At 38.4% G+C, this 25,463-nt stretch overlaps 1 pseudogene; it reads right to left on the bottom strand.

Moving 5' to 3' along the window:
* Positions 1–16,648: 16,648 nt before the first annotated feature.
* On the bottom strand, positions 16,649–18,802 carry LOC149233878 (UBP1-associated protein 2B-like; annotated as a pseudogene).
* Between the last annotated feature and the right edge of the window lie 6,661 nt (positions 18,803–25,463).

The raw sequence follows: 25,463 nt of genomic DNA, 5'->3' as shown, positions 1-25,463 counted from the left end.
TAATACCTAGTGACCAAATTTTATTTGAAGACTCATTGAAATGACAAAATTTGACCTTGACACCCTAAGACCACTTTGTAAGAGCATGCTTGATCACTGGTGGAAGGCTTGAAAGACTGATACTAACATTGGCTCCAATGGGGATGGTATCTCCTTGGAGGTGCCAAGAACCGCAGATCTTTGGGAAAGCAGACCAGTGCCTTATCCATTGGGCAATATGGAGTCAATAAATTCAAGCTGAAATTACACGACTGAATACTGATGACTCAAAGACACAAACTGACTTGAAACTGACTCAATACTAAAACACAACTGTCAAACTGGAAAATATGCTCAAAATGAAGCTTATTCAATAAAACATACTCTAACTATTCCATTCATCACCTGATCAAGTCAAATGAAACAACCAATGCAACCAAGTAAGGATCCTGGCTGTTGTTTGCATTCTTCGCAAATGCTTTCTTATGAACCGTAAGAGAGCACTACTAAAAAGAAACTCCCATGAAAACTTGTAAATAGATCCAAATTTTACCAAATTGAATAATATGGATTCTCTATCTGCCTCCAAAAATACTGCATAAGGATCTTGAAATTCATGTGCACTGGGACTTAGCTCATCCAATTACTTTGCTTCTCCTCATACCATGAATGCAAACTTTCATCCGAGCTTTGTGACGAGACTCCTGCTGATAATCACAAAGAAACCAGCTCCTAGATCAAGTTTGTATCAATACTTGTTTCAAGCTCATAGGTAGCTAATGGAGAGGGGATTTGACTATAGACCTCATCCAACACATCAGTTATTGGGTCGTGAAAAACTTGAAAAGACCGTTGCAACCCATTTTCTATTGATTCCAATGAGATTTCATGGTTTTCTACAGGCTTCTCATTTGAATATATACTATGTGAATGACCCTTCAAAAACTAAAATGATTCAAAACAAAATGGTACGGAATCATATTGTATCATTTTATCATATGTTACAGCTTCTAAGTATTCATCTGCAACCTGACATTCAATGGCATTCGAGGGCTACAAATCTGGATATGACAAGTCTTGAACAAGGATTTCATTGCCCTGTAGATGGTCTAGATCGAAAATCATCGAAAGTTGATTTCTGATAGCATGAAAGTTGTCTCTAATGATCTGAAACGAAGCAAAACAAAAAGGCAAAGATCCTTCACTTACTTCAAAATTTGTTGCACATTCCTCCTCACTTCTATAGCTGATATGCAACGGCTAATCACTGTATTCGAGCTACAAGTGAACTTCCTCCTTCCACAAACCAGCTGTTGATTTTTCTACAAGACTAGCTTCTATTTGGAGAACATAATCATCATCATACTGATCAAACTTAGGGAAATCATGAGTATAAAACACATCATCAAGAATACATGTCAGATCAACAGATCTCTCTTCTCCAAGATTATCTATAAAACAATCATTATCATATCTATGACAACTGGGATGAGAAAGGAAATGTTTTGAATTAGCCACTTGTTCTTCTTCAATCAGCAAGCCATGGCCTTGAACATAATACTCATTCCTTGTGGTGATATTTTGCATCATCTCTTCCACTGAACTTACCAAAATGTTGAGCTTTACCTCTAAAAATGTCGATTCCTCTAGATCTAGGTTCTTCGTCTCTTCTTCCTTCAACTTTCCCTTCTGATCAACAAATTAGCTTCTACATCTACTGCATTGTTTTGCATCTCTTCAAGTGTTGCAAGGTTCCTTTCCCTCAGCTGAAACTCCATTTCTGGATCAAAGGCTTCCAAGTAGTGCAAAAGAGCGGATCCAAGAGGAGGTCTTATATTAATAGGCATCGAACAATAAACTTGGTTAAATCTGGTAGAAAACAGTTGTACTGTCTCCCATGACTGTCTTTTCAACTGGTTATACTCTTCTATAATCAAGAAATGGTTTTGTTTGACCACCCACTTATCAAGGAACACTTTGACAAACTGCTGGAAATTTGAGATGCTCGCATCAAGCAGGGTTTTGAACCAACTCTTGACTTTGCCTTGCAAAGAAAGAGCAAAAGGCCTAATATTAACATCTTCTTCATCAACTCCAAAAAGGTCAAGAAAAGACTCAAAATTCATTACATGTCTCTTGGCAGTGATGTTGTTGCATTCACCATCAAATCTTGGTAGATATAGGTAATGAGTTTTAGGGAAAGCATGGGATATAGGAGGTAAAATCATAGGCTTGTATCTATCTGGAATTTTACAAAGTATAGGAATATGTACAAAAGCTGTAGAATCAGTCTTGGTCTCTTTAGGCTCATCAGTTGGAAGACGGTCATCATAAGATTCAGAAGAAGGGTCTTGATCAAGATCAAAGGCATAAGAACATTTTGTATTCACAATCTTCAAAGGGAAGGAATCAAATGTAGGTCTAGGATCTTCTCTCAGATACAGTATACTTCGTAAAGCCTTCTTGAAATTCTCGGGAAAAGAGAAGAAATAATTTATCTCAAAGAACATAATGTCTTGGATGAAATTCCAACTTGAATACCTGATCTTTCCATATTGTCCTTTCATGTTTCTGTTGTTCAGGTTCATCCTCCAGTGGAGTCCTTGGATCTTATCTTTAAACTAGTTTGGAATCGCCAGGTGAATGATTTTAGCCTCTTGGCGTATGATCATTGTCCACCATCAACAATCAGATCTAAACATGATACATTTTGTTGAGGGACATAAAACTACGTTCCCTAGTATGGTTGCCACTATGTTAGAGCCTAGATCAACCTCAAGCTGAAGGGAGGCAATCCTAGGATAACCACAAACCATGCTTAACCTAGTAGCTAGCCCTACCAAGTTGGGAGAGGGCTCTCTCCTTGTCAATCTCAATTAGGATGACTGCAATTATAGCTTGAGATGACTGAAATGAAATTAGATTTTAGGCTAGGTATAGTAACTCAAGGGTTCTTGGTTGATTTTTGATGATTGGTTGCTGGATCAAATGGAGTAGGCAGGTTGGGTCTGAGAAATCAAATCAGGGATACAGACATGTTCTGTGGGGCGAGGTAGACAAAGGATTTATGTACTAGAAATTGGTTAAGATGGTAGATTTAGACTACTGAGGGGTTGAGGAGGGCATGAGGAGCATGAATCCTCTTCAAACTGTTGAAAAACACAGAAAACCAAATGCATTCCCAAGACAAAGCACTGTAAATTAGTGTATTTTGTCTATTCACCTTGATTCATTTAGTTTAGAAGAGAGAGAGAGATGTGGATACATATAAAACATCAGAAAAACTCATTACAAAGAAGAAACAATACATAAACTCAATATCACAAGAATCCCACAAAAATAGTTGTAAAACTTGGTTTTATTCCTTGCCAATCTGCTAATACAAATATACAATGAGTGCACCACTTCCAAAAGAGTCCAACCCTTTCAAATGACTGAAAAAAAGACATAATATAGACCTCAAAACCATCTAAGCTATCCATCAGGGGTTGAATCCATGAGAAAAGTGGTGGTTTCAACCATATCTAAACTAGGAACACAAAAGTAGGCAGTGGAACAACTTGCCTCTAAAACCAAGGAAACCAATTCATTCAGCTCAAAACCACCTTTGACTTGATGTATCTACCCTATCAAGTGTTTTACATCCATAATTACATCAATTTACATCATTTACCATGCTAATTTCACCAAGAGAGAAAGAAAAAGTCAACTGTAGAGAAAACCAGGCAAAATTTGGTATTCCTAGTAAAAACTAGCAAAATTCATCTAATGCGCAGCGCCAATTTAGAGGTCATTTTGAAGGTCTTCCACTCATCCAAATCAGGCCCAATATGGCTTGTTGGAAATCCCTACCTGTCTAGTTTCTGGAACAATTTGAATTTCCTGATTTGGAGGTCATTTGCCCCTCCAAAAGTTGATTTTCCCAAGACTTCTTCCAGTGTGGCAAAAAAGTGGCAGAGAGGGCATTTTTTGGGTGTTTTTTGCTCTTTTGGAAGCCAAGATCTCATCCAAGACTTCTCAAAGTTTTTGGGTTTTCATATTTTTCCATGCTGATCCCAAATATGCAAACAATTTTGCAAAAGGAGGTCCTCATCACCTATTGGGTTTTCCTGTTTTTCTAATTTCAAAATTTGAAAATGACAAAAAATTCTCAAAATTGCCCCAAATTTGGTACAGAGCACCCTCAAGCACTGCTATGATGAGCTAAGAAGGCATCAGTAAGAATTTTTAATTTGTTCTTCTCCTTCTTCCATTTTTCACCTATGTTTGGTATGCTTGTAGCCTCTAAAATGAGGGCAGGTGACAGAGTGAAAGTGACACCAACAAGTTGTACTTCATTATTGTCCAAGTGTGACACAAATAGCCTTGCTAATTCATGGTGATATTTGACCCTCTCCACCATTTCACAGAACTCATAACAAGACTGATGCTGGAAACATGTGATGGCAAAGGGACAAGCAAGTAACTCTTTGAGGTTGATGGACTTCCTCCCTGTTTATCTTTCCTCCTTTGTGAGGTCTCCTCTGCTGCAAGTTTAGTTCCCTAGAACTATCACTAAGGGTCTCTTCCCCGGTCTCATAATCACTATCCATTGTCTTATTTGACTGTATATGCTTGTGGGGAAAGAAAGATAATGTAGGTGAATGATGAGTATGAAGATATTTTCAAAAGAAAGGGAATGAGTGAGAGGAAATAGGGATATGAGTGAGATTTGATAGAGCTAGGGTTCGAGGGAATAGGGTATGAAGGGATGAGATCTAGGGAGATTTATATGAGGGAATGAAATTTAAGGGGAGAGTGAGTAGGGTGTAAAAGGATAGAGGGAATAGTGTTTAGGGGGACAACCAATGGATGAGATATGACAACAATCTTTGAATGAGCTTTAAATTTTATGAGAGGCTTTGGTGAAAACTAGGGTTTGGTTTTTGATAAACACAATTACCATAGACTGATGCAAAAAACCCTTTTTCAACAAGAATAATTGTGTTACTTACTTGTCAAGAGGAAAATTTGGAGAATTAAGGCAAATTGGAGTGATTTGGATCAGTTTTTGGGAGGGTTCAATAGGTGTGCAACACCCTCCAACAGGTGCACAACGTCAATTTAATGCACAACACCAATGTTATTTTGCACTAAGAGGAACCATCCAATGCGCAGCACCTTTTTGAAGACCACTTTTGGAGGCCTTCCCAGAGTCCACATTGGGCTCGGGATAGCTCGTTAGAAATATTATTTAGTCTACTTTCCAAAAAATCTTGAATTTTTCAATTTGGAGTTCATTTGACCTATCAAAAGTCAAATCTCCTAAGACTGGTCAAAATGTGCAAAATGAGGCTGCCTAAATGCAGAGTGTTGTTGCAGTCAACTTGTGAAGGTCTTCCTCAACTCTAAATTGAGCTCATGATAGCTCATTGGAAAGATCTTTGTGTCTAGTTATCATTTGATGCATCAAAAAAGTCATTTGGCCAACCAGGCTAGGAGAAATCGTGATTTTCCCAAGGTCACTCCAAAGGTGCATTAACTCTCCTGAGGCAACTTGTATTTTTGACATTTCTCTAAAACCATGACACCTGTGTAAAAAGTGAAGGATTTTTTTCTTCCTTGGCCTATTATGGACAAAAACCTCTCTCACGTTTTCCAAATTCTTTTTTTCTTGCTCAGAAACATCATTTGAGTAAAACCTATCCTGATGTGTGGAACAAGGGATTTGTAGAAATGAAGGGAAATGAAGGGGCTAAGAGGCTTCTAAATTCTTGAGAAAATTTTGGGAAGTAGGGAGGGATGTTAGGAAGTAATGGAAAGTGGAATTTCAAATATTGAGTGAGGGGAAGGGGTCCAAAAGGGAAAAACACAGGCCTAGCCTAGAAAATTGTCAAATTGTAGCAAGAAGCTAGGGTTTGTGGGAAAATGATGAATTTGAGGGATATCAGTGATGGGAAGTGCTTAAGAAGGTACATTAAGGATAGGGGAAGATGTATGAGCATCAGGATACAATTTTTGTTGATGATTTGACCATCCAAGATAAATTACCTTCAAAACCCTAGGAGAGGGAAATGAGCCTTACCTAAGTACAACTCAAGCACGAACAAGGTGTAAAATGACCCATTGGAACCTGAAATGATGATGACAACTCTCTGAATGATGGTACACTCATCTGAATGGTGACATGGACTGACATTTGGACAACTTTGAAAGAAGTGAAAACAAATCCTAGACCTAATACCTAGTGACCAAATTTTATTTGAAGACTCACTGAAATGACAAAATTTGACCTTGACACCCTAAGACCACTTTGTAAGAGCATGTTTGATCACTAGTGGAAGGCTTCAAAGACTGACGCTAACAATTAGTACCAAAGATGCAATGAAATATAGACCATACCTCAGACACAAATTCACAAGTGAGGAAAAGGTGATCTGATGTCTCTTCATCCTAGAAACAAAGAAAGAAAAAAGGCATCCTTCATAACCTTTACGTCTGATACAATCCCAAGTTTAAAATCTATGTTGTGCAATAAACTAGAGAAAAATGGTGTAGGGACCAACCCTATACAATTTATTTATTTATTTAATTTATTTTTTTTGGTTAGAGTACTAAAATACAACCATAAGAAAATAGCATTGGGAACTCAAAAATCATTAGGCATTATATGAAACTTTCCTTAATTTCACTTCATTGAACACACCATCTAATTTACATGTTATTAACTAAAGCCATAATCAATTCATACAAAAGAATATTGTAACAACATAGGTACCGTTCACCAAGAGGCAACATTCCAACTTGACTTGCTAATATTGCCCTCCTTTGTTTTCGATTGCATCCAAGTGTGAATGTTGACGTGGTTAATCCGAATGCAATGACCCACCGGTTGACCTCCTAGCCAACTCCTTGGGTACTCTTCTTCCCCGCGGACCTCCGAGATGCAATGGGGTTGTACGATGGCAGAATGTATTAGCTGGTAGAGGAGAGCACTCTTTGGCTCAAGAGTCCCCTCTGAGAAGTCCTCTACCTCACCAAACTCACTATAGCTCGTAGTCACTACTCTGACATAGTCTCATCCAGCCAACAATAGGGTAAATAAAAAGTCCCTTCTCCCATGGATTTCCCCTTCTTTTATAGGAGTCCTCATAGGTGACACTTGGAATTTTATGCATAATTAATTATTTTTTACATTTCAATAGTTTGATTATTCACCCACCCATGTGTCACTCTCACATCAAGGGTCTCCAAAATTATTTACTTAAATTTTAATTTAAAACTAATATTTTTCCTCACCTCAAAAAGATTCCTATTTCTTCTCCTAGTTGTCTCTTGATCCCCCTTTTTACTCCTTAATTTGTGTTCATTACTAAATCCAATTGATAAGTCAAGATTTGATCTCCTATCTACTCCCTAATTCAACTCAAGTTATCTCTTAGATGGATATTCTTATATTGGTTGTTGCCACATGGAGGTTCTCTAAATTTCTCTAAAATTTAATTTATTAATCTTATTTTAATTCACCATCCTCTTCTCTTAATTAGGTTTAACTATTTTATGATTAATATTTATCCTTACATTTATGTCCCTCTTTCCCCTTTTTACTTTATTAAACTACATTATCTACCTAATATTTTCCAACATGGGAAAGGTAGAGTTTTTAAGGTAAAATATTTTATTTCTTCCTATGATCCTCGTAACCCAAGTTTTATTCTTAATTTAATTACCTTGGTTTCTAACATCATTTACCCTTGATGTGAATTTACCTGGTTTTCATATCTTGATTATATTTATTAATTTATTTATTTTTAATGATTCCAAGGGTGCCAAATTTGGTTGTGACCTTCAAGAACTTCCCTTGAAGTTCCAAGGGTGTCATGCCTAACATTTTATTTGTGATGAAAAGGGTGCCAAGTTAGTCGTGCCCTTCAAGAAATTCCCTTGAAGTTCCAAGGGTGCCACGCCACTTTCCCTTCAAGCATTTAGTGGCCGCGAGGGGAAAGTATAGGTGCAATGACAGAGACCACTATCATCTCTTATGTTGCCTACTATAGTGAGACTAATGGTGTCGAGGATCAAGGAATCCGCCTTAATGCACACCCCTTGGTCAAATCCTCATGAGTGACCCAACTTTGGGACCTGCCCTCATGACATCAAGATCTTCAAGGTGAAGGTGTTTCAACCTTTCCAGCCCAAGTCGCGGCGGGAGTGCTAGTGGGTGAGATCAGGGACACTATCCCACCCCTCCCACGCAGTTCCATCCAATTATACAACCGCATCACCTATATGTGAGTCATTTGGCCAAACAACCAATCTGTGCCTGCAACCACTAACATATCATCAGAATATAGATAAACATATATAACAGGTTTCAAAATTGACTTAGAATTTCAAAGATAAAATAATATAAATTTTCATCAAACTAGGTGTCGTCAACTCGTCATATGTGAGTGCCTCTAGTGGTTTCCTACCATAGTCAATAATCATTAGTAACAAGGTTTCTCAGTGTTAGTCATTATCATAATAGCATCATTACCATCATCTAGTCATTCACATCATTGTTCATTGTGAACCAGAACTAATGCAAGTGGGTAACATAGGGGACACATCCATCATGGCTATCATCATCATAACATCAATGGAAGCATACATATCCATCAAAGCTATCAACATCGTAGCATCAATAGAAAACATACCCATCCATCAAAGCTATCATCATCCTAATATCAATAGAGAGCATACATATCCTTTACTTTTATCATCATCATAAATTCAAATAGAGAACAAACATAACCACTTATGCCACAATCATCATAATATCAATAGAGAACATGCATAACCATTAATGCTACAATCATCTTAATACCAATAGATAACATACATAACCATTAATTCTATCTTCATCATAATATCAATGGAAAACATACATAAACATCAAAACCACTAATAATAGAGTCATGTGTCTAGATCCTCAACCTGAGGTCCTCAAAGAATAAAGTGTGGGCCTTAGGGCTAAATAAATGTTAATGTCATATCACTATGAGTCAACTAGAGTGGGGCACTACATACACCCCCTCTTAATAATAGACTTCGTCTCGAAGTCCTTGGAATAGGTAAGGAAAACGGTGACGCATCTCCTTGGTTTCCTCCCAAGTAGCTAAACTGGGACTATAATTGTCCCACTGGACCTTAACCTAGTCTACTAACCATCATCTAAGCTACAAAGTTCGCTGGTCTAGTATGAAAATTGGTTCGACCATCACTGTTCCCTCGTCCAAAACCTACAAATGACCAAATGCAATGACATGTGAAGGATCTGAAAGATAATGATGCAAAATAGAAACATGAAACACATCATGCATACGAGCTAAAGATGGAGGTAAGGCAAGCCTATATGCCACTGGCCCTTTCTTTTCTAAGATTTCAAAAGGTCTTGTAAACCGTGGAGACAATCTTTCTCCCTTTCTGAATCTTATAGAGCTTTTTTAGGGCCATACTCTCAAGAATACCCTATCTCCCACTTCATAACTTTAGTCTACCTGATGAGCATCAGCATAGCTCTTTTGTCAATCTTGTGATTCTTTTAGCCTTCCTCTAATCATATTCATTTGTTCTTCCATATCTTGCACCACTTTTGGTCCTATTAATACTCGATCCTCTAGTTGTTCCCAACTGAGAGGTGTTCTGCAAGGTCTTCCATATAAGAACTCAAATGGCACCATCTTGATGCAACTCTGATAACTATTATTGTAAGAAAATTCCACAAGGGTTAAAAATTGATCCCATCTCTTTTATTGGTCCATCAAATACATTTGGAGCATGCCTTCGAGGATCTAGTTAGTCCTTTTTGTCTGCACATCTGTCTAAGGGTGATAAGCAGTGCTGAAGTTCAACTGGGTTCCCAAGGCTTCTTGGAAACTAGTCCAAAACCTTCCTGTAAACACTGCTCCCCTATCAGATATGATCTTCCTATGCAATCCATGTAGTCTCATAATCTCATCAATAAAAACTCTGGCTATTTCTAGTGCCTTATATGTAGTCTTAACTGGTATGAAATGGGCACTCTTGGTCAACGTGTCCACCACTACAAATATGGAATCATGTCTTCTTGAGGTCATTGGTAGTCCCACAATGAAATCCATTGATATAACTTCCCATTTAGATTTTGGTATCTCATGGGGTTGCAATAATCTTGTTGGATGTCTGTGTTTAGCTTTTACTCGTTGACACTCTAAGCATATTGCTACCAAGTTTACGATGTCCTTCTTCATCCCTTTCCAAAAGAAGAGTGGTTTCAGGTATGCACTCATCTTCTTAACACCAGGGTGTTCCGTGTATACTACGTGATGTGCTTCATTCAATATTAATTGGAAGATATCTTCATTCGGTGGTACATATATCCTTCCCCAAAATCGTAGTATCCCATCATTATCAGGGGAGTGTTCTTCATATTTTTGAACCCTCATTTCTTCGTTCCTCAAAATTTTTCTAACCTCCTAGTACCAGGTGTCTTTAATTGTAAATCAAATAGTTTTTCCCTCAAATTTTTCTTTAAGAGAATCACTGAAATATCCGAGGCCTCCTACTTAAAGCATCAGCCACCCTATTTACCGTTCCTTTTATGTAAGTGATATCAAAATCATATTTACTAATTAGCTCAAACCATCATCTTTGTCTTGCATTTAAGTGGTCTTGATTGAATATGTGTTGTACCCCACAATGGTCAGTCCTAAGATAAAACTTCCTTTCTAGAAGGTAGTGTCTCCAAATATTTAGTGCATAAACAATTGTTGTAATTTCTAGATCATGGGTTGCATATTTTTCTTTGTGGATTCTCAGTTTCCTTGATGCATAAGCTATTATTCTTCCTTCTTGCATCGATACACAACCCAACCCTTCCTTGGAGGCATCAGTGCAAACCAAAAATTCTTATTCCATATCCGACACCTTCAAAATTAGTGTTGTTGTTAATAACACCTTTAACCTTTGGAATTCCTCTTCACATTTTTCAGTCCAAATGAATTTCTTGTTCTTTCTTTGGAGCTCAGTAATGGGACTTGTTATCTTCGAAAACCCTTCAACAAATCTATGATAATACCCTACCATACCCATGAAACTTTGTATTTCATGAACATTAGTTGGTGTTGGCCATTCCATGATGGCCTCGATCTTTACCAGTTCCACTGCGATACCATCCCCAGAGATAATGTGTCCAAGATAATGGATCTTGGTTTGGTAAAAGGAACACTTTGACAAATTTCCCGTATAATTGGTTTTCTGTAAGACATTATAGAACTATCCTTAGGTGTTCGTCATGCTCTTCTGGGGTCTTTGAGTAGATCAAAATCTCATCAATAAATACTTTTACAAACTTGTCTAAGTAATCCCAAAATATTCCGTTCATCAAACTCATGAGAACACCTGGGGCATTTGTCAGTCCAAAGGGTAAAACTACAAATTCATAATGCCCAAATTTTGTAGTAAAGGTTGTCTTCAGGATATCTTCTTCCTTGATTCTCAACTGATCATATCCTGACCTCAGATCTATCTTTGAAAACACAATCACCCCCCTCATTTTATCAAATAATTCATCTATCCTTGGCAAAGGGTATTGATTTTTTAGCATCACTTTATTCAACTGGCGGTAGTCAATGAACAGTCGCCAAGACCCACCCTTCTTCTTAACGAAAATCACAGGGGCTCCCCACAGAGATATGCTAGGTCATATGAACCCTAAGTCCAACAGTTCCTTTAATTAGATCTACAATTCTTTTAGCTCTGGAGCCGACATATGATAGGTTTCCTTTGCAATAGGCTCAGTGCCTGGTTTAAGGTTGTAGTGAAATCAATTTCCCTTTCTAGGGGTAACCCAGGTAGTTCTTCGGGAAATACATCCTTAAATTCAACAAGAAATGGATGTTTATCAAGGTTTTCAGAATCACCCTTATCATTTAGAGCAATGAGAATATTTGAAATCCCTTTCACCTATATTTCATTAGTTGCATGGAGGAGATGAACCTCAGGGACACCCCTCGGTTCTTTCCCCTTAATGATTTTCTTTGGCCGTCATCGTCTATGAAATGTAGAATCTTATCTTTGTAGTCCAGGAGTGCCCCATGTCATTCCAACAAATCCATTCCTATAACTACGTCATAGACTCGTAAAAGTATAGAGTACAAGGATACCTTGGTCTTACATACACCCAAGTCCACCTCACAATCCTTTACCATCCTTCCTACATTTCTTTTCATACCACATGCCATTTCTACATGCCTAAATTCATATTGTGCAATTTCTTTATGTTTAATCCTTGATAATTCATTTAGAGAAATAAAGGAATCAGTAGCTCCTGGATCTATTAAAATGAAAAAACTCATACCATCAATATTACCTGAGGTTTCCAACACAGTGGACTGGTGTTCGACCTGGCGATTGTTCACCACTGCATGGATGCGATGAGCCTTCCCCAGATCCCCCAATGTAGTTGAATTCTTAGTTGAGTTGGTATTACCTATCTTTTGAGGGAAATCCCTCTCGTAGTGAGGACCTCCACAAGTCCAACACCACTTCTTAGTAGATTGGTTCCTACTACCAACTGAACCGGGAGTTGGCCTAGAACTCTACTGGGAAAATCCAAACCATTGAGATCGGTCCTGAGGTGGTGTGACTTGGTGTTGTCACATAGGCCAGTGTTGTTGTGGTTGATGATTTTGTTGAGGTACCCTATGCGAATGCTGAGTTGGATGCCTATATGGTGTTATTTGATTTCCTGCTGACCACTTTTGATGATTTAGCACAGGACCCCTTTGCAAATTTCTGTGTTTCATACTGTTTCCACTTAGTACTCCTGATCTTGTGGGCCTTGTTGACTTACTAGGTCCACTGCTCATGATCTCCTCCTCTGCAATGATTGCCTACTGAACTACATCGTGCAAGGTGCAAGGCATTAAGATTCTAACCTTGGCCTGAATGTTAACATTTAATCCATACACAAATTTGTTCACTTTGAGCTTTTATTTGTTTAAGTGAGGGGCATAACGGAGTAATTCCATGAAACGAGCCTCATACTCTAGTACTGAGTGACTCCCTTGCTTTAATGCATTGAATTCGTTTAGTTGGCTCTCAAGGAACTTCTCTGACAGATAACATTCTCTAAATTTTTCTTCAAATAGTTCCCAAGTTACTTCTGATATATCCATCCCTAATTGGGTTAATAATGTCTTCCACCAAAGTAGTGTGTTTCCCTTTAGCTGGAATATACCCATCTTGGCCTTCATATTTGAGGTGTAATCTCTCAGGGTAAAGCACATAGCCATGTTTTCTAACCATGCCTCTGCAGATTGACCATCTATGGACCCCCAAAACTCTTGAAATTTTACCTTTTCCAAATCTCGACGTACATCATTTCTTGTATTGTTTTCAGGTACTTTGTTTTGTATGGCAGGTCCTCCATGCTCTCGTTCCAAACGAATTATTAATTCCTTAGACATGTGTTGGAACGATCTCATTAAGTTCAACACTTCTCCAGCTGGTATCTGTTTTGGTGTTGTGATGTTTTCCCCATCATTGGGTGGGGAGGTAGGAGTCGGTTGTTGTGGTGGTGCCATGGTTTGCTCTTTAGTTGCCCCACTTCTTCTTGTACCTATTTTAACCATGGTTTACCAATGAATCCCGCCACAATTTAACATGAATTTTCCTTATAAGATCAAATATATAGATAAACATTAGATAAAATCATAACCAACCTGGTTGGTTTTATAATTTACTATTATGTTTATATACTTCCAAAGGAACGATTTATGCATTTATAAGTTCTTGGTTATATAATTCACCTGTCAATTTCAACATTCCTATAAGATTTTCAAAAGAATACCATCAATCTAATCAAATAGTATGCTTATATTACATTATGTCATGTAAATGGTAGAGGTGGTTTGTAGCATTATCATAAGATATACTAAGAATGTCCTTAGTAAAAAGAGAGAAAATATGTTTCTAATGTTTTATGATTTTATGAGCTTAGCTATCAACAAACACAAAATATTGGATGTTGAAATTTTCTATCCTTTGTGAAATCTCGCTTATATTGGCCATATTAAATGGTGGCGACATATGCAACCATTTCACCTTCAGTATTCATTGTTCACATGTAACTTACAATCTAACATCAACAAAGAAAGTTTGAAGTGATGGCCTGTAAAAATATATTCGTTCAGTATGCTATAACCATTAAACCATTGATCATTGACTAATTTGAAAATGGATTTGTGACCAAAACTATCCCAGATTTACCTAGTAGTTTCAGTAGTGATTCTATCATGATTTTACTTTCTACTGTTCAGATCTAATTTATGATCTAGCATCAACAAACAAAAAAAAACAAATCACTTCATTATGCTATGATCCTTAAACCCTTGATCCAAACCGCTTGCCAAGTTAAGTTTTTGGCAAAAACAAATTATACAACATGCCAATTCTGAGAAAGTGAAGATCTAGTAACGATTGTTGCATGGAAAAATAGAACTTTTGTAAATAATTTCATTGATCAAGGGCTGACTAAGAAATCAATACAATTGCTAATTCAGAGATTATGTGGTTGCATATGCAAAACATTGAGCTAATGAAAAAATGTATAGAACCAATGCCTTGGAAATATATGAATGTCACCAATATTATGTTTGTTTCGGTTCCCTGTCAAAGCATTTCCTACCTATAGGCATTACGTAGTCAATTTCAGATTATTTCCTACAACCAATAGGAAGTTTCAAATGCACAAACACAAGCACATGAATCTCCATACTAGTCTTTAAGAATGAGTACTGCTATAAGATAACCATTAACTTCATAGTATAACTTTTGCAGCAATTCATGGTTTATCTAATTCAACTATAATGTTGATAACATACTGGATTTAGTTTCAATATCAGTATGATAGGCTACTGAAGATATGTATATGGAAATGAATTTCAATCTTTTCGTACCAATAGATACCAGATAATTGGAATCTGAAATACACTCCACCAAAACCTTTGAAAGGAAAAAAAAGTATCCTACAAATACTCCAAAGGCAACATCAACATTCTAGTAGAAGAGCATAAAGAATACATAGACTCCCTGTAATACCTTGTAAAAACGATAAGTAATTCTGCAACCAACACCCATCAGGAAACCAAACATAGGAAGGTGAGAAACGATATCAACTTGCACCAGATATCTGAAAAACCCTTACAGCCAAGATGAAACAATCATAAGATCCCACAACTAAGATAGATAAGAAGCTTGAAGACTTATTAAAGTTTTGATGAATTATATGTGATGAATTTAAATTGTTTCAAACCCTATAATTATCAAACTTCTATGTGATTTCCTCTAGATATGTAATACCCTACTTAATCTTATCATGCAAATTTTACTAGCGTTTAAATTACCTTAAAATATTGACTTATAATTTTCAAGAAACATTGGTACATACATACATTGGTGAAATTGTAAATTTATAAATTTTGTTATTATTCAATTCCCAACTTACCTCCTCAAATTTAAACTTTGATAGGATATAGTTTCCTTTAATTTATTCCAATTTAAATATCCACATCCCCAAAATGTCCTCTCAAATTTACTTGGGAGAAGACATGATCCTCTCCAATTAATTACCAAATTATATATTCATATCTCATCCCCAAAATGTCCTCTCAAATTTATTTGGGAAAAGACATGGTCTTCTCCAATTAATTACCAAATTAAATATTCATATCTCATCCACAAAATGTCCTCTCAAATTTACTTGGGAGAAGACATGGTCCTCTCCAATTAATTACCAAATTATATATTCATATCTCATCCCCAAAATGTCCTCTCAAATTTACTTTGGAGAAGGCATGGTCCTCTCTAATTAATTACCAAATTAAATATTCATATCTCATCCCCAAAATGTCCTCTCAAATTTACTAGGGAGAAGATAAGTCAAATGTAAGGATGAGGGGGTAGTTATGACATTAATGATAGGTGGTTGAGGTGGAGAAGAGAAGGAGGCATAAAAGGGGAAGGATGATGGGAGGAGAGGGGATCTTTTGGTCTTGGTTTTGGGTTTTGGTTTGGTTGTGGTTTTGGAGGATTTTTGTTTATATGAAGGTGGAGAAGGGAGAAGGTGAGTATTGTTTATCTTGGACACACTACATCTGGTTGGACTTGGGCTCGGAGGACTAAGGAACCTGTGGAGGTTTCCTAAGCTAGGAAATACTTCCTAGTTGGTTGGGAGGTAAATCCTGTCTGTAGTCAAGAGGAGCATCCCAATGGGAACAAGAGCTCAAGGGCATCTCAATCAGGCTATCAGAACAGATATTCCTCTGTTTAGATATTACTCATGTAAGTGATTGAAATGAAATGCTTACTATTTAATTGTGGGAAATAAATTTTAAATGGTAAATTATCATCGATTAAATGTTTAGTTAGAAATAAGTTATTTCTCATTTTATTGTATTTAAAATTAGAGAGATTTAGTTTTGTTAGAGGACCCTAGGATGGAGCCTCACACATGGTATCAGAGCTAGTTTCAAAATATGGACCTAAAACCCACTAGACCCAATTCTCCGCTAAAAGAGTTTATAACCCTCAAAGTTACTTGTAAGAATTTTATTGTAAAATTATGTGGAACTGATTTCATTTAAGACTAAATTAATGATTTTTTTTATTCTACAGACAATTTAGAACTTCTTTTATCACTGCCATGTGTGTCCTTAACTGCATTGCCCCTTCCAACACCGCCATGTTGAGACCCATAAGCCCCAAGCTCGGGTGCACTCCATACGACCCTACTGATCCAAGCGGGCTCTGAACAAATTGCGAAAATGCAGCCGCTTGTTACAGCAAAGATGGATTGAATGACGATACCAAGGTAGGATTAACAGACGTAAAAAGCGAGTGATCCAGCCCAAGAAAGTTCTGGTTCTGACCAGCCAAAATAGCATTAAAACGCCTGACTGAACTCGGAAGCACCACCCTGATTAAAAGGAAATGTGCTGCCAAGAACACGGTGTGCTTCCACGGTTGATTCAAGAATCGAAACTGCACCATGGGTCAGCACAAGGTCATTGGGGTCCAATGAGATGGTAATAGGGGTATGTATGTTCCTCTGCTTGCTACCTTCTGTTACCCGCTTGTAGTTCATGGCATGACCTTCTACAGTTTTTTTCGGCTCCTCCAAAGCCTTCTTAGCACCCTCAACAGTCTTGTAAATGAAAGTGCAAAGCTTATGGATATTCCCGTCAATTTATCAAACCCTAAGGGCCCTTCCTTGATTACGACGTAATTCAAAAAAAAAGTTTAGAAATTTCTCTTCCGGCATATCGACCGCAACATTGCTCACATAGATTTTCTGCCCAATGGTCTCGGTGGGAGGGTGCACTAGCACCGGGCCAACGGAAGCCATCTGGCAAGCAATCATCCTGCTATCAATTTTCTTGCTAGGCTCCTTCAGGGATTTCTGCGCGCCTTCCATGTGTTTAAAGGTCACGAATCTGTAACCCTTGGATTTCCCAGTTCCCTTGTCCACGATGACAGTGCATTCTTCCAGCTCGTTGTATTGGGAGAAAATGGACTTCAAAGCCTCCGACGTAGTGTCCCAGCCGAGACTGCAGAAAAAGATTTTTCTGTGTGTCAGATCCTTGTTGACATGTTTTCAAATATTTTCTACAAGTTGAGGGTCTTTCTTGGCGTTCTCAGAAATGATGTCCATCAGCTGCTCTTTGCTGAGAGGCTCCAATAGCTTCTTCATGTATTCTTCATCTTCCTCGACTTCGGCTTTGGTGCTACAATCGGCTTCAGAGTAATACCACGACTTTCTGCAAGCTTCTATAATGACCCAATTACTCATAGAAGTGTCTCTGAACAGACATAAATAATGTCATACATGCCTGCTTCTAGCTCATCCAGAGAGGAGAATCAACTTCACTGCAGTACCATCAACGCCATGACTAGTTAAGGAAAACATTTATGCAACTGACTTTGTCAAATATGTCTTATCTTGATCAATGGTTTCAAGTATCCAGTTACGCTCAAATGTATCAAATGCACGATTCTCCAACCGTAGAATTTGCTTGTGATAATTGCGTAGAGTTCTTCTATGCCCGACGCTTATATATGTTATTCCTGTAGCTGCAATTTATTTGTACAGATGAACCTCATTAGCTTCAGCTAGCGCGCTTGTAGACTCATCCAACAGAGCAAGTTCTGGTTGTGCAAGTAGCAACCGAGAAAATGCGAGTCGTTGTTGTTCACCCAGCGAAAGTACGCATGACCAATCAACGTTGGAGTCCAAACCATTGCAGCGTGTGATTAGATGATCAAGACATACAGCCTTCAATACCCCAACAAGCTCATCTTCATTTGGAATAGGTTTAAGTTCACATCGTGTGTTTGTCAATCTCGAACTTTTCAATGAAAATGGTAGAGAATATGATTCTGACACAGAAATAAGATCTTCAATCCACGTAGGATAAAGCAGTTGCTAGTGCAGTGTTCCTAAAACCATGTAAGGCATTGGAGGAAGGAAAAATATTGCCCCAGAACTTCCTTTTGTTCCATCTACGAGTTGGTGTTCTTTGTCTTCTGTACGATAGTTTGTTCCATTCACTAGGCCATCATTGTTAATTTCTCCTTGTAAAATAGATCTATCAGATCCTTTATTGCTCTGTTTTATATGGAATCTAATAGTGCCTTTACCAGAACACCATATACCAGAAATAGCTCTCAACTGTGACATTTTTCCACTTCCACTTGGACCCATTATTAGTAAGTGATCCCCTTTATTTACCACCAATGACAAGTCTTCAATAAGAGTCATGGTGTACTTGTTAGGATTCCAAGAAACTCTCCTAGGTTGTAGCTCGGAGATGCCTAGTAACATATAAATTCAACTTATTGTTGCAAATGGATGAATGGAAGGTGTTATCACTCAAATTTTCCTAGAAGTTGTTGAGAAGAGGAAAGGGGTCCGAGGTAACCACAAACCAACTTTTAGATACAGACTCTAGCCAATCTATATCTAGAGAGGGCTCTCTCTTTATGATTTAGCTTGGTTTTGAAAGATATTAGGCTAGTTGTGAAGTTTAGGAGTTTTTTTTAGCTGGGGTGGTGAGATTCAATAGCAGAGGGGTAAAATTGAGTAGTTTAGGCCATTGGGCTAATGGAGTCAAAGAAGATGGCTTAACTGGACTTGGTTTCTTAACAAAAGATGGTTTCACAGGGCAAGATGGTCAAACAGGGAACAAATGGCAACTTGAGATAAATGGAATGGGTTTAAAATGGGTGAAGGGCAGTTAAGAATCCTTCAGCACATTTAAAGAGGGAACTTGAATGATTACTACTAAAGAGCAGTTAAGAATTCTTTAATAAATAATCAAAATGAATGAACTAGAAAACAGGAGCAATTAAGATTTCACTGTTTATACTAATTCAAAAGAAAACATGGAGAACAATAACGATTGAAAACAGAGTGCAATCAAGCATATTCTGAATTAATATTTTTCATTTATCATTCAGATGTGTAACATGGATGATATAATAAACAAGGAAAACTTTAAAACATAAGGTATAGAGGACATATTTGTTATCGGGAAATCTAGTGTCCACTCGGAGTTGCTAGTCCCACTAAGACTGGTAGCTATCTTAGAAACAAACAAACTAAAACTAATTTCATTTTCCTTTATGAGAAGTAGATAAGAGAGGAATGAAGGACACCAACCTCAGTCTTGCGCTTGGTTCCTTGCTCGGTTCCTCTCCCTTCTGACAGATCCTTGCCACTTTCTCCTTCGTCTACCCAGCTTCAAAGAGCACCTGTGGAATCAAATCAGCATAATACTATCGAAGAACAGAGATCTACAATCATAAACAATATAGGACCAGATATATATTGACCACACAAATGCATATATCATCAAACATACAAGAATGTGGAGGAAAACTTGAATAGCTTTATTAATATCAAGAATAAGCAAAGAGGATTACAACCAATTGTTCTGACCCAGCGTCATCCTCCAACATGAAAGCCCTTCTTTCACCTCATGAAAAGCTTAGATCACCCAACACTATGATATTCCAACAAGAAACCAACAGCACTTCCTTACAAGATACAAAATTCTAGCCTCTGGATCTCTTGGATGAGGGATCCATATATAGATGATTGCAGGGGGGTGAGTCAGCTTCTGGGATTTTTATTAGTGTCTTCTCTCTGATAGTTCTTGATTCCACTTGGAGATTTCATGATCTCTTACTCATCCCTGGGCGAATTCAGAGAGACAAGTGTCCTGGGGAAGTTTCTGGAAGATTCCAAGATCATCCACTTAGCAAACTGCCTCCGCGATTTGTCTACTCTCATCCATCGCACCCTATAAAAGGACTTTTCAGTATGCATCGCACCCCCCGTGTGTAGTAGGTGCGATACATCTCACCCTCAGCACTAAGCAATCAGTATGGTCCAGTTTTGACCAGTTCTGAGCAGTTTCCTGTGGAGAACTTCTGGGAGATGATGTAATCAGCTGACCTTGTTCCTTTAGGGTATGAAACAACACTTTTAGGGACTTAGGAGCCCTTGGTTTATGGACATGTATGATTGGGGTTGCAGAGCCCAAAAATGTCTATAACAGTTGCCCCCTAAAGCATGAGGTCGTTAATCTTTTGATGTCGGGTGAAATGCTTTATCATGAGGATCCGAAGTTTTTTCGAGCTGGAAGGCGACCTATAATAAGATACAATACAATACATTATCTTCATAATATTTTTCATGATCTAGCTAAGGCGGGCATTCCCATGCTCAGCTTTATAAATTCATTTTCATGTACATAAGACAAACAACCGTCTGTGCGAGAGACTGATGATTCTAATAGAGTCATCATCCTTTGATTCGGATGATCATCTGTGCAGCAACAATGTACATTTGATGTCTTTATTTTCCTGAATATATCGTAGCCCGGATGGATGAAACTAGATCCGGAGTCTTCAAACTCGTTCAATCCTCACAACCAAGGCTCAAAAGCTAATGATAATGCATTCACAATGGTTATTTACCATAAATTGGTTCATCTTTTAATAAGATTAAACTCTGGGGAAAACATTTGCTCATTGCTTATGTTTAATTTTTAACGAGCTTGAACTCCACATAAAAACTGCTCGTGCCAGTCATATAATAAGGATGTCTCATCGATAGGTTCAATTTTTAGGGAGCTTGCACCATTCGAAACTATGCTTTGGCACCTCTCGCATGCAAGCTAGGAACGACCAACTATGCCCCTCTACTTAACTACCAAGATCACTACCAAGGTTAGGTAGGAAACTTTTTCCTTTACTTTTCCAGTGCCATGGTGGCCCCTGCGAAGATGAATGGTCGATTTGACCACTCACCCGACCTAGGCAGTTGAAGTCAATGGAATCATAGAGTTAACGTTAGTTGGTTGTTTCTCGCTTGCCCACAAGAGGTTTGCATGCCCCCAGGTATAGCGAAGTAGAGTTTGTAGGTTACCCCTCAATTTACAGACAAAACGTTTGTTCTGTCGGGAAAGGCCTACCTTTTAACGGAGGTATTTTATCTGGTCTAATCCCCTCTTCCTATACGGACGGGAATCAGACCAGTCATATATCCTTCGTTGAAACCTACCCTATACCTAGAGTTTCCCTGCCGAAGCAGACCAGGGTGCATGCCCCCTGGGTTTCATTCATGTCCTCCTGAATCACTCGCGCTTTTTAGGTGGATGGACTGGAGATTGATGAGACATTCCTTGTGTGAAAAGACCATTTAGGGATGGCATTTGACTATTAGCTATGTGTGAACCGAGGAACGAAAGCTGGTCTACAAGCTTGACCACTTGGCCTTCGTGTGGAAAACACATTACTCTAAAGAGTGAGGAGACAATGGCTCCCATGCTATAAATATAGTCGCGTCCAAGGAGTAGATTATAATCTAGAGGTCCTCGGACTACCATTACGTTCATATTAATGGTTTTCCTTCTCAACGTTATGGGCACATTGGGAAGGATCCCTAACGGTCGATTGGTTCCTTTGTTGAAGCCTGTCAGATTTCTCATCTCAGGCAGGAGCGATGGCGAAGCAAGCGCTTCCCAAGCAGTTGAGGAAAGGATACTCACAGAAACCCCTTCATCTATGATGGTACCGACCATGATCATTTTTTAAGCTTGTACAATGATTTGGAATGGTACATTAGCCAGTACACGGCGTCTGCCTAGTAGATTCCAATCGAAGGAAATGACTAGGTTACTTGGAGGTGGGACCGAAAAGACAGCTGGATATGACTCTAAAGAACTTCCTTCCTGCGGTAAAGGAACAGGTATACTGACCCCATTTTCATCGGAGTCTATGCTTACGAAAATAATTTGAACGGTGTCATTCTCATTCTCTTCGGTGATTGTATCATCTGAAGATGGACCTTCTGAAGACAAGACTGGGTCGACTGCCGCCTCAACCTTTTGACTTTCGTCTGGTATGGATTCAGCGGGTTTATCTTCAATGATAGATGCTTCGACTGACCATAATGGCGTTTCGGTCGGATTTTCAACTAGTGATGGACTCGGAAAGAGTTTCTTGTATCTAGGAGGGAGCCATAGCGGTGAAGTAGGACGGTCATCCAAAACTCTTTTAGCTTCGTCTAGGAAAGAACAACGGTGGACGGCGTGATCGGCTTCACATAGTTTACAAGGAAATTTACATTTCTTTTTCTATCTAAATGCTTCGCTTTCACTAGTTGATGGTGTACTTTCAACATGATCTTCAGAGGTTGATGACAATGGATTGTGCAATCGACGAGACCAGTCCCTTAAGATCCGAGGGATGCAAGGACAATCTCGATGATAGTGGTCTCCTTTGCAAATGACACATGGAGATTTAGGCTTTGACGGTGCAGTGTGTGGATTTTCACTAGACGATGCCTGGTTACCCCTTTTTTCCTTTGGCTCCTTCTTCTTCTTCTCTTTCTTCTCCTTCCCTTTCTTCTTCTTCTCTTTCTTCTCCTTCCCTTTCTTCTTCTTCTCAGTTACTTGATTTTTAGCTTTACCAGCTTTATCAAGCGAAGAGGACGGAGGAGAGGGAGAATCAGATGAAGTAGAAGGTTGGGGGGTAACTTTAGTATCATCAATTTGTTGACTCGATTGTTCAGGAATCACGTTGTTCTAAACGACGGAGGTCGAGAAGAGCCATATTGGCAAGCCAATCGTCAATCCTTGAAGTGACAATGTGTCCATATGAGGTGCACCAACATCTCCCCAAGAGGAGAAAGGACCAGGATTTCCTCCAAGGAAAAATCCTTGGTTGGTGGACCCCATTTTTCTCAACCTAAGACCAACGTGGGAATGGTGATATTATTCTGCTTAAAATAAATTTTAGACGCCTTGACACAACTTGTTTTCTCAATTTTTAAGAGTCGAGAAAGAACAAAAGATGACTCTAGTCGCCTTCGATTTTTAATGAGCCTAAAGTGACAAGTGCTCAGATGGACCTTTTCCTTTAAGGAGTCTAAAAATGAACGAAAGAGAATACTCTGGAAATCTAGACAGAGGGATTACCAAACCAATCGCAAAACTGTAGAATACTTTTTAGGTACGGTAGTCAATCTTCCCAAATGTTGTGTTCAGTGCATTGCGATCGATAGGGCGGCAGACACGGCTTCCTATGGATAAAGGATAAAGCCTATTGTGGTCTCCCAATATCTACTCAACGGTACGTGGGAGCACAAGTCCGTACTGGCACTTGTCGTCTCAAAGAGGAGGAATCACCCAACCAACAGTGAAAGCGACAGTTACCAGGCTTTACGACACCGGAATACGTCTCTAGCCTAGACTTCTAGATGTTGTGCGTTAGGTTCCGAAGCATTTTTATGTTCATTGAATTTATTTTAAGTTGATATTTCTTAAGAAATTTTTCTTTCAGGTTCACCGCGTGATGTAGATATAATTCCTAAAATGCAATCTAAGATGTTAAACAATCGTTTAATCTTATTTTTTGCAATGAAAATCCTAGCTACTAAAGAAAGAGAGATGATATTCTTTCAACATAGAGTAGAGAGCACACACTAGATGCACTATCCTAAATCAAACCAACAAGCAGTCTAAATGAAAATGCACATGCATGTATTTGTTTTCAGCTTTCTTAATGTGTGAATGACAAGAAGAATGCTAAGTACAAATCTGAACTATCTTTTCAAAGCGACAGTACTAACAAATGTCTCTTCAAAAATGAAAGGAAGATAATGACGACCCTTTGTTATTTTGAATTGAAAATTGCTTTCGACACTTGAAAAACTACTAATTCAAATCAAATACAAGAGTAACTATATAATCGACCATCAAAAACAATAAAATTCTTCTCTTTGACTGAAAACGACACTTGCGACACTTTCAAATCAAAAGACGACAGTTCGATTACGCTACTTCTTTGTAAAAGAGAACTGAAAATGGCGCACAATACACAAAAACATTCACAGTTCTTTGCACAATGGAGGCAGAATGATGGAAAGGAAGGGGGTTTCCACAGTGGTACACTGATCACAGACAGCAAAACTCCTAAATAGAGCTGAAGAGAGTGAACACAGAAACCAAAATCTGAGGGCAGAAGAGGTCTTGTCTGATCAGCGCACTTGCAACACAGGGAAAGTGCGATGCAGCGCACCTACTGCACATGGGAAGTGCAATGCATCTAGATTCCCAAGAGTAGAAGGTGCGATGGTCCAGGGACAAGACTTCAACTGGGTTCCGGGTCACAGTTTGCAGCTCAGTTCAGGGATTTAGGCCGAGTAAGTGATGTACAGTAAATAGAAATCATAGGGGCTAATCTAATGAGGTTACTAGAGCCACCACTAGGGAAATTAGAAGGTTTGCAAATCGATTATTCATTTTATAAACAAAACCCAGAGATAGACTGAAGCAGCATTGATCTACTTTGCACTTGCATAGCAAATGCAGTTCGAAGGCTAGCTGGCTTGACTTCAAGCTCCGTCTGTAAGTTTATAAAACAAACAAATATAGACAAACAAACAATCTATTCACTCCCCAGTGGAGTCGCCATTTTGTTATCGGGAAATCTAGTGTCCACTCGGAGCTGCTAGTCCCACTAAGACTGGTAGCTATCTTAGAAACAAACAAACTAAAACTACTTTTGTTTTCCTTTATGAGAAGTAGATAAGAGAGGAATGAAGGACACCAACCTCAGTCTTGCGCTTTGTTCCTTGCTCGATTCCTCTCCCTTCTGACAAATCCTTGCCACTTTCTCCTTCATCTACCCAACTTCAAAGAGCACCTGTGGAATCAAAGCAGCATAATACTATCGAAGAACAGAGATCTACAATCATAAAAAATATAGGACTAGATATATATTGACCACACAAATGCATATATCATCAAACATACAAGAATGTGGAGGAAAACTTGAATAGCTTTATTAATATCAAGAATAAACAAAGATGATTACAACCAATTGTTCTGACCTAACGTCATCCTCCAGCA

This window comes from Pinus tabuliformis, chromosome 8 (genome assembly GCF_031772625.1).
Source record: "Pinus tabuliformis cultivar Carrire ecotype Pingquan chromosome 8, CPIR1, whole genome shotgun sequence".
Taxonomy (NCBI): Eukaryota; Viridiplantae; Streptophyta; class Pinopsida; order Pinales; family Pinaceae; genus Pinus; species Pinus tabuliformis.
Note: the sequence above shows the minus strand (reverse complement) of the source record. Positions and strands in the feature narration are given on the sequence as shown.